We start from the raw sequence: 14516 nt of genomic DNA on the forward strand, positions 1-14516 counted from the left end.
TTTAACCTCTTAGTTGCTGTGGACTGCTGTCATTGATTGATTGTTACTACATTTGTGAGCAAATGCCAAGGCCTGCTTCTCAAGCAGGACTTTTTCATTGGTATTAAGGGTACTGTAGAAGCATTCAGCTTCCCTACAGGGATCCCCAGTAGGCTCCATTGCGCCCAGTTAGCTAGGTAGCTCAGTGCCCAGGGGAAATTAACGGGAGTGCGTTTTTCTTCCTCTTCTTCACTGCCAAGAAGTACAGGAAAGAAAGCCAGCGAAAGAGCCTGCCAGCTCCATAGGAGAGTAAGGACTGCAGATATGTAAAGTGGCCTTAGAGAGTAGCCACAGTGCTAACTAAACAGCTTCCCTCTGCAATATCCCCAGTCGGTGACATCTTTGGCTAAAGCCGGGTAAGATTAGGGCTGCTGCCCAGCCTCTCCAAACTCTCCGCTTCCTGCGCGTGAGTCAAAAATTTCCATCTCTTGGCTGAATCTCTGTGCAGCTCCTCAAACAGTAAAGCCAGCAGGAGCAGTTCAGGGTAGCAGCAATAAAGTGTTTCTGACGCCGTCAATCTCTGGTGTCCAGTCACATACCTCCATCAGCAGCCAATGCACTTCCCTCCACCCCACCCCACCTTGGGACCTGAAACGTATAGAGGATGTTGGCTTCCTAGGATTGCTCTTACAGAGCAGGAAGGGTCTTTCTGAAAGAATCCTTGTTGGTTAGAAAGTTAAGGAGAGGATTGTGAATGGCACTCTCCTGTTCTAGAATGTATGCAAGGGGCAGTTTTGACTTGCTAGTTTGTTAGAGAGCAGCTGGACTACTCCATGGCATTGTTGGTAACCTTTGGGGAGACTGAAACTGGTGCTACAGAAAGAAGGGACACAGGTAAGAGTGTTAATGTCAGCCTGTCTTTTGTTTTTGTTTTTCTGCAGTGGGTCTGCCTTTTTGGTGGGGAGGAAAAGCCACAATGAGTGTCCCTCCCATCTGCTGGTGCTTTTATCCCTCTGGGTCCAGAACTTTCTGTCCCTGCCCCAAGGAGTTGTGCTCCACACGAAGCATCCTCACCCCCAGGGGATGGCAATCTCAAAACAGAGAAGAAAAGAAATTACTGGGTTTTCTTTTTTTCTTAGGTGTTCCTGGGAATAAAACTCTTCAAATGGAAGAGACCAAAGTTTAGCACCCATTACGCAAGTGGCAAGACTCTAAACAGGGCATTACTCAAAAGTTGTCCACGAGGGAACAGTGCTTCTGCTAGATATCAGCTTGATATGGATGTTCTTCCCGCTACCTTGACTTCAGGGAGTTGCTGCCTTTTAAACTCTGTGTGAGTGGGCACCTTGCCTCCTGAGCTACTTATCCCTTGTGGCCTCCGTGCATCTTCCTTAAGAAGAGTTGCTTCTTTATTTTTATTTCCTCCTTTCCTTCCTTGAGCTTATGTAACTGCTGCTGTGTGATGCCTGGCCCTGATGTGGTTTCTATGCCAACCCAGTGCAATACTGGGCTACTGGGAGAAGGAAAGCAGGGAGAGGATTTTGCTCAGGTATTGGCCAAATCAGCGGTTCTGGGGGTGTCAAAAATCAGAATGGCTTTTCTGAACTCCTAGCCTGTCTTATAGATCAGGAGTGGCTAACCTGTGACACTATTTGTTCTCGGACTCCAGCTTCCATCCGCCTCAGCCAGCATGGCCAGTGGTCAGGGATGATGAGATGTCTGTAGCTCAATAGCATCTGGAGGGCTAGACGTTTCCTACCCCTGTTCTAGATAAATGAAGTTTTTTGGGCATTGAAGCAGTCAACCACCCACAATTAGATTCCGGGTGGGGACCAGGGGTGAAGAACTTGTGGTCCTTCAGGTGTTATTGGACTACCAGCCCCCTAACAGCCTCAGACAGCATTGCCAGTGTAGCTATTGATGTACCTATTCAAGTTGAAATCCAGCAACATCTGGAAGGCCGCAGCTTCCCAACAAGGCTCCCACCCCTGGTTGATGTTCCATTATCTCTTTAGCTTTTCTAGAGAAGCTACAATTTCCATTGAAGGATGACTGAGATGTTCTTCCCCTCAGACCAATAGAGATTCCTTCCGTTTTTCAACCTTACCTGTCCCTGGTACGTTGTATTGAGTGCTAGAGTTTACAAACACCGTAAAAGTAGAGCAAGTACAGACTCTGGGGTACACCAAGGCAGCTGATGAGGGAAAGATCATTCTATACTGCAGCTTCCAGTACTACCACACCATGCAAGTTCCTTCTCACAGATACTGAAAGGAATCTTGCAGAAGTTTGGTATATTTTATTTTATTGCTGCTTATAGTCTATACTCTTAAAGGCAGGAAAGGGGGGTTCTGTGTCAAGACAAAATAAACTAGGCCACATCCCTAAATTAGCCAGTCACAGGGCAAGAAAAGTATTGACAGGTATGTAGATTTTATAACCCACCCTTCTGTGTAAAACCAGAGTAGCTTCCACTCAAACTATGGCAAAGCTTTAACAAATTAACAAGAGTAGTCTAACCAATAAATGATCCAACTGAAGAAATCTGAATGCCTATGAAAACTGGAAAGCTTGGGTCAACAAAGACATTTTGACTTGCTTCTGAATGCAGGGATGGGAGTGAATGGGTAACATCCCCCATGTAAGGAAACATGGGTGCCATTTTGCTAGTTAATACATCCTAAGTTAAAACTTGGATCAGCGCCTCTCCAGGGCACAGCAATGGAGCAGCAAACTCTCCCTAATGCAGGGATGAGGATTTCTCCCCCGCCCCCCCCCCAAACCAAGGCCCATGTTATATCATCTGAAAACTGTTAGGGCTCACATTCATTCAGTGGATGTGGCCAGATAGAAAAGTAAGTGGCGCCAGAGCAAAAGTGAGCAGGAATTGCAGATGTGTCTCTTAATCTTTGTCCATTCTTCTAGAATGTACATACAAGACGAGGCTTGGGCTGTTGATGATCTTAAAAATGGTACCCAGAAGCAAATGATAAGTTATTGCATATCCTTCAAATGGGCTGCTGCGTTGTGTCAGGAGTGGTTTCTTTCAAAGTTCCTCAGTTTTAAACCTGGATGTTGACAAAAGCATAGGCAATGGGTTCCAAAAACCTTGTTCTCCAATGATAATCTTTTTTACTTGGGGAAATGTTTAGTTCCGGCCACAGTTTCCATCTGGGAATTGAGGGTCTTTCCAGGATATGGTAAACACAGATGGGTCTCCTCCAGCTAATGTGGATTTCTGACCAGTGTTACCTCTGTGTTGTCTGGATTCCACCTAAGGTTGTTCCACTCTGCCCCACGCAGCCACAGTCGCCAGGAAAGAAGCAGCACTTGAATCTGATATAAAAGAAGCCTGGCTGTTGTCAGCATGTTGATGACACTTCAACCCTGTTCTTTGGATGATCTTGGGAGCTTCACGAAGGTGTTAGGGAGAAAGGGAAATGACAGGATTCTTCCGCACTCCATAGGAGAACAGCCAGAGATGCGAGGAACAATTTCTCCCAACAGAACTCTCTCGGTGACTGGAGAGGTAATTTTCCTATAACATGATTTGTTAAGCAAGGGGTGCATAATTTGAGACTCTGCTCAGTTTTCTAGCTGTTAAGTTACATTGAACTCACTGGGACTTGCTTTTGAGTAGACCTGTATGGAAGTACACTGAGAGCCTTTCAGATATTGACCCCATCAGTAAAGGGAAGACCAGCTTGCTTCATTGGTTAGGTTCAAGAAGTCCAGCTCACTTGATAACAATCCAGAGTAAACATTGCACCCTTGTTTTCAGAGACAGTTTCAGTTACCAGACTGCGAAAGGAAAGGAATATTAGCAGGGGGGGAAATGACTTCATACTTGAGCACTTACTCGTGGGCAATATAACTCAGCATCCTTTGCACTTAATTCTTTTGCTGTCCAAATATCCCAAATTGGTTATCCTTAGTTAAAGAGCATGACTTTTAAAAACAAAAGCCCTATCCAACCAACCAATTATGCAAATTGCATAAGCTATTCCCATCTTCCTAAGGGATCCCCGGAGAGCAATGTGAGGTTCTGCATTTACTGGCCTATAAATCAATTTAATATACAAGGTGTGGGGAGTGTAGGTTTGGAAGTCTCTAAGGAAGTGATACTTATATCTATTTTCTAATTCTTTTCCCTTATATTATTTGCTGCATTTCACCAAAGCCATCAGGAAACCTCTCTGCAACATTCCGCTGTGGTCCCCCTTAAACCATGCCTAATGGAAAACTAGGTTGAAGAAAGAGTTCGCTTACCTGTATTAGAAGCTCATTCCATGTATTGATTCAAATTTACAGCTCACCCTAAAGGCTTCAGACAGAAACACGCACATACCCACACCTATTAAAATGCAATGAAACCTAATAAAATTACAACACTAAAATAAACTCTGCCAGATCTCCAAAAGCCAGTCTAAACAGGTCTTAACAGTGCTCACAAAATATGTTCAGGCTTGGACTTTGGGAAACTTTTAAGCGGAGGGGGTGGAAATCTAAGCAGATTTGGCAATATGTCGAAGTTTCATTTTTTGCCTCCAACTGCCTAGGACTTGCCAATCAGAAGGCCGGCGGTTCGAATCCCCGCGACGGGGTGAGCTCCCGTTGCTCGGTCCCTGCTCCTGCCAACCTAGCAGTTTGAAAGCACATCAAAGTGCAAGTAGATAAATAGGTACCGCTCCAGCAGGAAGGTAAACGGTGTTTCCGTGCACTGCTCTGGTTCGCTAGAAGCAGCTTAGTCATGCTGGCCACATGACCCGGAAGCTGTACACCGGCTCCCTCGGCCAATAAAGCAAGATGAGCGCCGCAACCCCAGAGTTGGCCACGACTGGACCTAATGGTCAGGGTTCCCTTTACCTTTACCTTTAAATTGCTTCTGGACTTTATCTTTTAGTGGGAATCTATGTACAGAAAACCTTCTGACCTCCTTCCCTTTACTGCTAACAGTTACAGGGGCCATCCTTTTATTTTGTACGTAGCTCCCACCCCCAGCCACATTTTCTCTGTTGTCTAGGCAGCGGTGACTTTACATAAACACCACAAGGCACAGGAACTAAACAGTAGCAAGCCCAGGTCCCTACTATCCCGTGTGTGCTGGAAAAGGCTGCACAGGCAGTGGCGTAGCGTGGGGGGTGCAGGGGGGGCGGGCCGCACCGGGCGCAACATCTGGGGTTAGGGCAAATCCATGGGTTAGGGGGCGCAAATCCACGGGTTAGGGGGCGCAAATTACTTGCCTTGCCCCGGGTGCTGACAACCCACGCTACGCCACTGTGCACAGGCCTAGGCTTAGCAGAAGCTCTGTTTTAACCTTTAGGCTGAGAACAACAGACAAGGCCAGAAGCCAAGAATGTGTTCATTCACCACCTAGAGAAACTCCTAATGCTAACACAGCAGCAAGATTAACACCTGTATCAGCTGAAACACCGCTTTAAACTGTGTGTGTGATGGCATAACCATGGAGACAAGGTGAGCCCATTGTAGCACATGAAGGTCAGGTCAGTGGAAGTTTTTCCACCAACTGCCCTTAAGGTTGCAGACCATCCAAATGTCCCTGTTTCCCAGGGACAGTCCCGGATTTACAGAAGCCGCCCCGGTTTCTGATTTGATCCCAGAATGTCCCGCTTTTCCTTAGGACGTCCTTATTGCCATCGGAGAAATGTTGGAGGGGATGGAGTTATGCGACCCCCAAGCCAAGGAGATATGCAACCTTTAGAAGACATCTGAAGGCAGCCCTGTATAGGGATGATTTTTAAAAAATGTTTAATGTTTTATTATGTTTTTATATATGTTGGAAGCTGGGGCAACCCAGTCAGACGAGTGGGATATTATTATAATTATTATTATTATTATTGGCGTCCCTATTTTCATTGGAGAAATGTTGGAGGGTATGCAGTTCATGACAAATTACCGTATTTTTCCGTGTATAAGACTAGGTTTTTTAACCAAAAAATTATGTTTAAAATTGGGGCTCGTCTTATACACGGGTAGCGCTGAGGAGTGTTTTCTTAATTTGGAGTCCCCCAAAATAGGGGGCGTCTTATACGTGGGGGCGTCTTATACACAGAAAAATAGGTAAATGCAGCAGTCTTAATTTGGACAATCTATTCTGAGTAGTATTCTCATGCACAGATTCCGAAGAAGATAAAAAAAAGTGCTGCTCCTCAAGCTGAAAATGGTTGCGATTGCAGGATCTCTATGTCTGCTGCATGAGGCAGCTGCCTCACTCTACCTAACGATAGGATCATTACTGCCTAAGGGCAGGCCATTGAGCAGGTGAGGCACAGATATGCCAATATGTCGTGGGGAGTTGGTAGTCACCTGATAAGGGTCTGGCCTTGGATACTTATTCTTTTTCATTCAATTTATTACCCACCCTTCATCACATTGGGATACAGCAATTTCAAACACACTGTTTTGAAAAGGTCGGGGGGGGGGGGCGAACACTGTCAGAAGAAAAGGGTGAGCCACAAAAACATACATCTCAGGTGTCCAAGCCCAAGGCAGGGTGATGTGTCTTCCGCATATGATGGAAAGTGAAAAATGAAGTTGCCGTAAGCACCTTTGTGGGAAGGGGATTGCACAGTTTTGGGGATTGCACAGAAAAGGCCCTGTCCCAGGCTGCCACCCTCCCCTAAAAAAAACCATCTGAGTGGGGGTGTGGAACTACCAAGAGGACCCCCTCTGCTGATCCTAACACCTAAAAGGCTCTGTAGGGAAGGAAGCAGTCTTTCAGATATTTGGGGCCTAAGTTGTTTACGGCTTTAAAAACTAATGTGAGCATTTTGGATTAGGCTCATAAATAAACTGGCAACCAGGGCAGAGGTTGCATATATTCTAAATGGAAGGTGACCCAGTAATCTGGCTGCTGCATTTGGTGGGGGGGGGCAGTTTAAGTTTTCCATTCATATTCCCCACACAGAGTGCATGACAGTAATCCATCCTGGATGTTCCCAGAGCACAGAGGTTAGGGGTATTGCAGTGGCCAAGTCAGATTTATCCAAAAAGGGAGCATAGCAACAGCAAGGCACTTTTTCATGTATTGCTAGCTTTGCCCGCTAGAAGCCATTTCTGTCTTGTCTTTGTTCTGTAGTCACCATGGTTTTCAAGCTCAAGGAACATCTTGTGGTTTGTTTTTTTTACCTGCTTCTAGATTTTGCATGCATTTTTTTTAAAAAAAAGCTACTCAGCACCAGTTATGCAAACTAGACTAATGCACATAATTCGGCATGAACTGTCACAAAGGCTCAACTATTATAGCTGCGGAAAAAATCCATCCTGTCATCATATGCTATGGTCGGTTCTGTTCATTTCCACGGTGATGCCAGCAAGCACATTTATTTAAAATGTGTTGCAGCGGCACTAGTGTTATCTTGTTCTTGAAGTCTCCACAGAGGCTTCAACCAAACGATGAGAATTTGATTACTGTATTCCTCTTATAAATCTCAGCAGGATCAGTTCATCCTACCTTACACTTGACATGCCACAGAAAGCAGATGGACGAAACTATAACTGGAGGGGAGGTTAGGGGGCCACGTGAAGCTTATGTATCATTGGTGAATTTGTCTCTCACACATGTGGGCAGGATAGCTCAGAGACAGCCTCCCACTCTGTACAGATCCACTGCTGATGCTGATGATACCCAGAATGCCCTTTAACAAAAGTTTATTCTTTCTTGCAGCTGTCACTATTAATCTCCAACATCATCTTCTGATGGCAAAGGAGGCATTTATTATTTAGAAAGTCAGACAAAGGTCCTTCCATGTACTCATGTTCCGAACTCCCAGAGATTGGTAGGGTACGCAGAAGGTTAAAGCAAGAGACTGTTTCTCTGAGGCCATGATAAGCAAGAAGTGGCCTCTGAAAGCAGAGCTGGCTTTAGACATTTTCATACCAGAAGCAACATCAAAACACATGTTTTGTTCACCAACGACAGTCCCTATTTCCCAGCACCTTCCCTTGATAAATCACTTTCTTTATTTTGGCCTTTTTTCCCTTTGGAAATGCCTTACGGAAATTAGTGTTTTGGTGGTTTTCTTCAGAATGCAAATCTCGGGAACAGGGAAACAGATTATCATATTGTGTGTCAATGCAGGCACATGAACACAAAGGCGCCACGCTGTGCACGGCCTCCCAATTTGCACATTGCAGCTGCTGAGCTGTATTTTGGAACTTATGACAATCTTATTGGGAGTACAATAGATTTTTAACCAAACAAATATCCTCTTCCCATCAGAGACAGGCGTTTGCAGATTTTACGACAGCAAACCAAAACCTTCAGCTATGTGTAGTTAGTCAGGGATGGAGGAGACCAGGGCAGTAAAACTTGGGTCAGAGAATATGAGTACTTGCTGCTCCTATTTCCCTCTGTGAAATGGTGGAGGATTTGAAAACAGTATTCTTTCTCTCTGTTTTAAAAATCTAGCGACATGGAGTAAAGGTAAAGGGACCCCTGACCATTAGGTCCAGTCGTGGCCGACTCTGGGGTTGCGGCGCTCATCTTGCTTTATTGGCCAAGGGAGCCGGCGTACAGCTCCGGTCATGTGGCCAGCATGACTAAGCTGCTTCTGGGGGACCAGAGCAGCGCACGGAAACACAGTTTACCTTCCCGCTGGAGCGGTACCTATTTATCTACTTGCGGCACTCATCTTGCTTTATTGGCCGAGGGAGCCGGCGTACAGCTTCCGGGTCATGTGGCCAGCATGACGAAGCTGCTTCAGGTGAACCAGAGCAGCTCACAGAAATGCCGTTTACCTTCCCGCCGCAGCAGTACCTATTTATCTACTTGCACATTGATGTGCTTTCAAACTGCTAGGTTGGCAGGAGCAGGGACCGAGCAACAGGAGCTCACCCCGTTGCGGGGATTCAAACCACCGACCTTCTGATCAGCAAGTCCTAGGCTCTGTGGTTTAACCCACAGCGCCACCCGCGCCACCTAGAAGCAATTTACAACCCAAGTATTAAAAGTAAATCAAATAAACATAATTAAAAACAGATTTAGCAGTACAATAACATATCAATGGTACTCCAGGAAAGCAAAAAGTCAGAAATGATGACAAGGTTGAGTCTAGGGAGATGTCTCTGGAGACGGCATTCCATAAACAGGGACATATGTGATCAAACACTGGTGGGATGTGGTTAATAGTACCCTGCCTTGTTTCGGTTGTGTGGTGGAATGAAATTACCAACAATTATTTTTTTATGTTTTGGGGGAAAATAAGGGAAGCTCTACACTACATGCAACAGACTTGGTGGTTCAAGCCATGCTTTAGAGAAATGTGGCTTCGAAACCTCCTTCCACTACCTCTGTTTTGTGGCAATGTGTGTGACCCAGGAAGGCTGGAAATTAATATATACCTTCTTCAACTGCTCCGTTAGGTGGTGGTAATTAAAAAAAATTAAAAAAGCAAGTAGATTCACACCCAAGCACATGAACTACTTTCATGAAACAGAGGTAGCATTTAAATATAGGGCTCACAAGCCCATATTTCATCCTCACAACAATAACATAGGTCCAGACAAGTATTATTCCCAGTATACGAACGGGGGAGGAATTGTGACTGAACAGTGCCGGATTACAAAAGCCATAATTAAATTTGAGCCTCGGTTTTGCAAGTGCAACGCTCCGCCCACCAGATTAGATTAGGAGGGGAAACCTCAACAGTCACAGTTTACTAGGCTGCCAGATTAGACTGCCATAGGCCCTTTTCTTCCTCAACCCTCTTTGTACCAATATAATTTTCTCTTTAATCTATTCCGTTCCCTCTAATCTAAACTATTCAGATTTCCCTCTAGTCTGTTCAGTTTGGTTTCTGAACATGTCAGCTGCTGCCCAGAGATCCTGGTTGTCTGCGTGCAACACCCATTCATGCTAAGACTGCATTTCGAGCTAGGCCAGTTGCGCCTGTAACATTTTCCAAAAAGCTGATCCAACTCTAATTAGGGAAATAACCCCAGCGCTATGAGCCAGTTAGTGGCCAGGAAGGGTGGCAAATAAAGTGCCAAAGCTAGGTTTTTACTTTAACAGCTTTTATTAAGAATAAAAATAAGAGATAACAAAAAAAGTAAAGTTCGACATCTAAGTAACCTATGGAAGTCTAGTTATAATTGTCCACTACTAACACAGGGAGGGTCTTCTCAAGTATAGAAGCAGTGTGTGGCTTCTCTCAATGGTCACAAATGAGGGATAAAGGCAGTGTTTTCTATATTTATGGTCCGTCAGGGCCCAGGTGCTTTTATGTGACGGCTTGCCTGACACAGCGAAAATGTACCTTTGGGTCATGTTGCAGGTACACAGGAAAGGAGCCTGAAGTGTCTGGGAAAGTTACGCAAAAGGAGGTGTAAATTAATACAGAAATTGCACAGGCTATCCCCAACAGACAGGATATTGCAAAGCATTGCTCAGCTTTACGGATCTAAAATGAGGGTGAAGATATCACATCCCCACTTAGAAGGAATGGGGACTAGAAAGGTGATGTGTCTTAAATATAATGCCCTTGGCAGGATAGATCTACATCTGTGTGTGTGTGTGTGTGTGTGTGTGTGTGAATGCATATGTTTATTTAACACACCCCCCCCCCAAAAAAAAATACAGAGCAGGCCTTGGTATGGGATATAAACAAATGTCAAATATTCTGGAAGCCTTCTGCACCCATGGATGCCAACTGTGAGCATTTGTTCTGAAGATCAAAAAATATTTGGGCTTCTCCACATTTACCTTTCCTCTGTGTTAAGTTGTGGGTGAACATATCAGACGACACAGCGATTCTTCGAACAGCTCTTCTTTATTCAGAGGCCACAACAGAACTGAACTGAAGGGCTCAGTCAGCCTGCTTATATAGAGCTCCAGTACAACGTTACTGTAGCAACATTCTAAAACTATCCAATCACTGAATGTCACTTTCGATCCTTCATTTGCATAACTATCTACAGTATCCCCCACTGGCCCAGGGTGAGAACTTCAGTACATAACACTCTGCTCTTTCCAGGCACGGTCCAACTAAGCACTAAAGAGCAGATTTTTGCTCTGGGGAAAGCTCCAGGGCAAAAAAACCTCAACAATGGTCATACACAGAGTTTTTAAGCCTGGAAAGAGCAGGGCAAAGCGTAAATGTGAATAAGACCTTAGTCTTAGTCCCACAATAAGGTAGTCATAAAAGGTAAAGGTACCCCTGACCGTTAGGTCCAGTCGCGGACGACTCTGGGATTGTGGCGCTCATCTCGCTCTATAGGCCGAGGGAGCCGGCGTTTGTCTGCAGACAGCTTCTGGGTCATGTGGCCAGCATGACTAAGCCGCTTCTGGTGAAACCAGAGCAGCGCACGGAAATGCCGTTTACCTTCAGCATTGCTGAAGGCTGGTAAATAAATCTTTTCCCTTTTTATTTTTTTTAACCAAACAAGTAAAACTCCTCTACACGCCTCACCTCTCTTGACTTGTTGCCCCGATGCAAAGGTGGAGAGGTGATGGAGAGGGCAACTGTAGTCTGGTTGGACAAAGGGAAGAAAAAATCTCTAATGCACATTAATTCCAGTGTGCACTGCCCCCAACAGCTGCAATTTCGGTCATAGTCAAGGATTCCCGGCAACTGGATCTTTTCTTAATACGTAAAGTTAGGTGATAGATCTGTTTCACCTCCTAGGTTCCTGCTTCTGTTTAAAGCACAGGAGGTGAGCTCAGAGAGGATTGGGAGCTCAGGCAGTGGGGTGGGAGTGGGGGGTCTTCATGCCTGCATTCCGTTTTCCACCATTCAGAAACATTAAACCAGCCCCGTACAATTGATGTGTTTTGTGTCCTTCTAAATAAACAACTAAATTACTGCAGTGTGGGAAAACTGAGGATTGGGGGAATATTGAGTGAATAAGGAGACTCCCTCAGCCGCACAGCCTGGCTGAGTGTTCCTTCCATTCCATTGTTCTTTTGACTCCAAATTGCCCCAGTGATAATTACGAAATATTAGAACTGCAGGAAAGGCTGGTGGCTGCATAGAATGGATGCTGAGTCTTAGACTTTTAAGTGCTGGTTTTGACCTCATAAATGAACAGTATCAAAAAAGAAAGAAAGGGAAAGTTAATGGTCATGTGAAGAAAAGGCAACCCCAGAGATTTCTGGCAATGTGCCAGCTCCGTTTAAAATGTCCCTAAAAGTCACTGGAGTTTTTTTTTCTCTTCATGAAACGAAACCAACCCCAGTTCGCTCTGCTAGTTAACAGCTTGTGTGCCCCTATTAGATTAATGCAGTGTCTCTGTATTGCTTGACTTGGTCACTAGATGGCAGCAACCATCTCTCTCAGAACTTTCCCCTTCCTCTTAATAAATCTTTAGGAGAGGGGGGGAAGGTGTGAAGTTGTTTCTGTGAAAAGGACATTTCAGGTGGGCGTGGAAACTACAGCGACTCTCCAACTCTCTGTGAAGGTGCGAGAATGCAACTTTTTCAACATTCCCCTCATGTTAACTCAAGCTAGTGTTGTTTATACATGCCCCTTCTCACATTAGGCATTGAATTGATGGCTAATCCACACAGACAAAACAGCGGGTCGAAACTGAGTGAAATTGTGCCGGATAACAAAAACCAGCTGTGCGATTGCTTCACCTCAGATTCAGAGCACAACTGAGCCCACTACACAACACATTTTCAGTAATATGAAAATAAAAGTGGCTTGAGCTTAATACCTCCAGGACCGCCTCTTTACCTATGAACTCACCCGGACCTTAGACCATTTTCTGAGGCCCTCCTTTGTGTGCCCCCTTCTTCTAGAGGTTCAGAGGGTGGCAACATGAGAAAGGGGCCTTTTCTGCAGTGGCTCCCTGTCTGTGGAATGCTCTCCCCAGGGAAGTTTGCCTGGCTCCTTCATTTATACACCTTTAGGTGCCAGGCAAAAATGTTCCTCTTTAACCAGGCCTTTGGTTGATCGACATCCAGTGTCCTTTTAAAATGTGTTGGGGTTATTGGGTTGTTTTTATTTTTATTTTGATTATGTATTTTGTGTTTTTATATTGTGATTTTATCCTGTGACCTGTGGGTATACGGTGCTATAAAATTTTTAAATAATAATAATAGAGCTGTGAACAGGTAAGAGGTAGAACATTAGCTGCTTTGCACAGGTTTCTGACTTCATATTGGATCCATTCAAGGACAGGTCCTTTGGACATGCCAACTTGGTGACGTGACTGGAAGAAAGTGAAAAGAGAGAAGTTTTTCTTCCCTCTCCCATCAGTCCTAGAACAGGCATCCAATGAAGAAGAATGGTAGAAGATTCAGGACAGACAAGAGTACTGGTAAATACTTTATCACACAGCACATTGTTACCCTGTGGAACTCACTTCCACAAGAGGCAGTGATAGCCACCAGCTTGGACGGCTGGATCTGGATTAGACAAATTCATGGAGGACAAGGCTATCCATGGCTGCTAGGGAAGATGACCATGCCTTGTCTTTAGAATCAAAGAAGGGTCTGTCTCAGAGAACCTGTGGCTACTGCCCTAGACCTGCTTCTGAGCTTCCCATAGGCATCTGATTGGCTACTGCAGGGAACAGGATGCTGGCGTTGATAGGCCATTGGTTCCATTGGCTTGGTTCTAAAATGGGCAGGTGGAGTCAGAGACCCAAGAGATCACATATGACAGGCAGAAGTATTTTTGCTGTCTCTCTCAGAGAGCCAGTGTGGTGTAGTGGTTAAGAGCGGTAGACTTGTAATCTGGTGAACCGGGTTCGCGTCTCCGCTCCTCCACATGCAGCTGCTGGGTGACCTTGGGCTAGTCACACTTCTTTGAAGTCTCTCAGCCCCACTCACCTCACAGAGTGTTGTGGGGGAGGAAGGGAAAAGGAGATTGTTAGCCGCTTTGAGACTCCTTTGGGTAGTGATAAAGCGGGATATCAAATCCAGACTCCGACTACTCCTCCTACTCCTCCTCCTCCTCCTCCTCTTCTTCTTCTTCTTCTTCTTCTTCTTCTTCTTCTTCTTCTTCTTCTTCTTCTTCTTCTTCTTCTCCTCCTCCTCCTCCTCCTCCTCCTCCTCCTCCTCCTCTCTCACCCCAAGGTGGGTTACAGAGCTGACTACTATTGAGGAAGTGTTTGGTCAAACATCAGACATAAGGTAACGTGGACCATTAATAACTCAGTCTTATGTCAAGGAATAGCTTGCAAAGCTAAGCACCCTTGCAACTGTACAGCATTTGCACGGCAGCTTGCACTGCTTCAGGAATGCAGTTCTGGCATCACAGACGTGCAGCTGTATGATACCTGGCATAGCATGTGAGGGAGGAGCATCTAGCTGGCCCACTCCCAATCACCTTATTGTGCCAATACCGTGCCTTCAATCCAAAAGCACAGCTGCTGGTTCAAAAACACTGCAGTATAGTCAATGCACAGCTGAGCAGAACAACCAGCAGACACTCCCCACATGCAAGAGTGTTTATTAAAAATGTTTCTATGCTGCTTTTAATTTACAAAGTAACACCAGAGCAGTTCACATAATAATAAAATATAATAATAAGCCAAGCTGCGCCAATATGCTTTACACCCGGTCTCTATAT

At 45.2% G+C, this 14516-nt stretch overlaps 1 long non-coding RNA gene across 1 annotated transcript; it reads right to left on the bottom strand.

Moving 5' to 3' along the window:
• LOC310755782 lies at positions 1 to 5092 on the bottom strand. The gene is made up of 2 exons (XR_014544541.1): positions 4249 to 5092; positions 1 to 3517 (listed from the first exon to the last, which is right to left on the bottom strand). It is a non-coding gene; the product is annotated as an uncharacterized lncRNA (long non-coding RNA).
• Positions 5093 to 14516: the final 9424 nt, after the last annotated feature.

Source organism: Podarcis filfolensis (assembly GCF_964270895.1).
Source record: "Podarcis filfolensis genome assembly, chromosome: 2".
NCBI classification, from domain to species: domain Eukaryota; kingdom Metazoa; phylum Chordata; class Lepidosauria; order Squamata; family Lacertidae; genus Podarcis; species Podarcis filfolensis.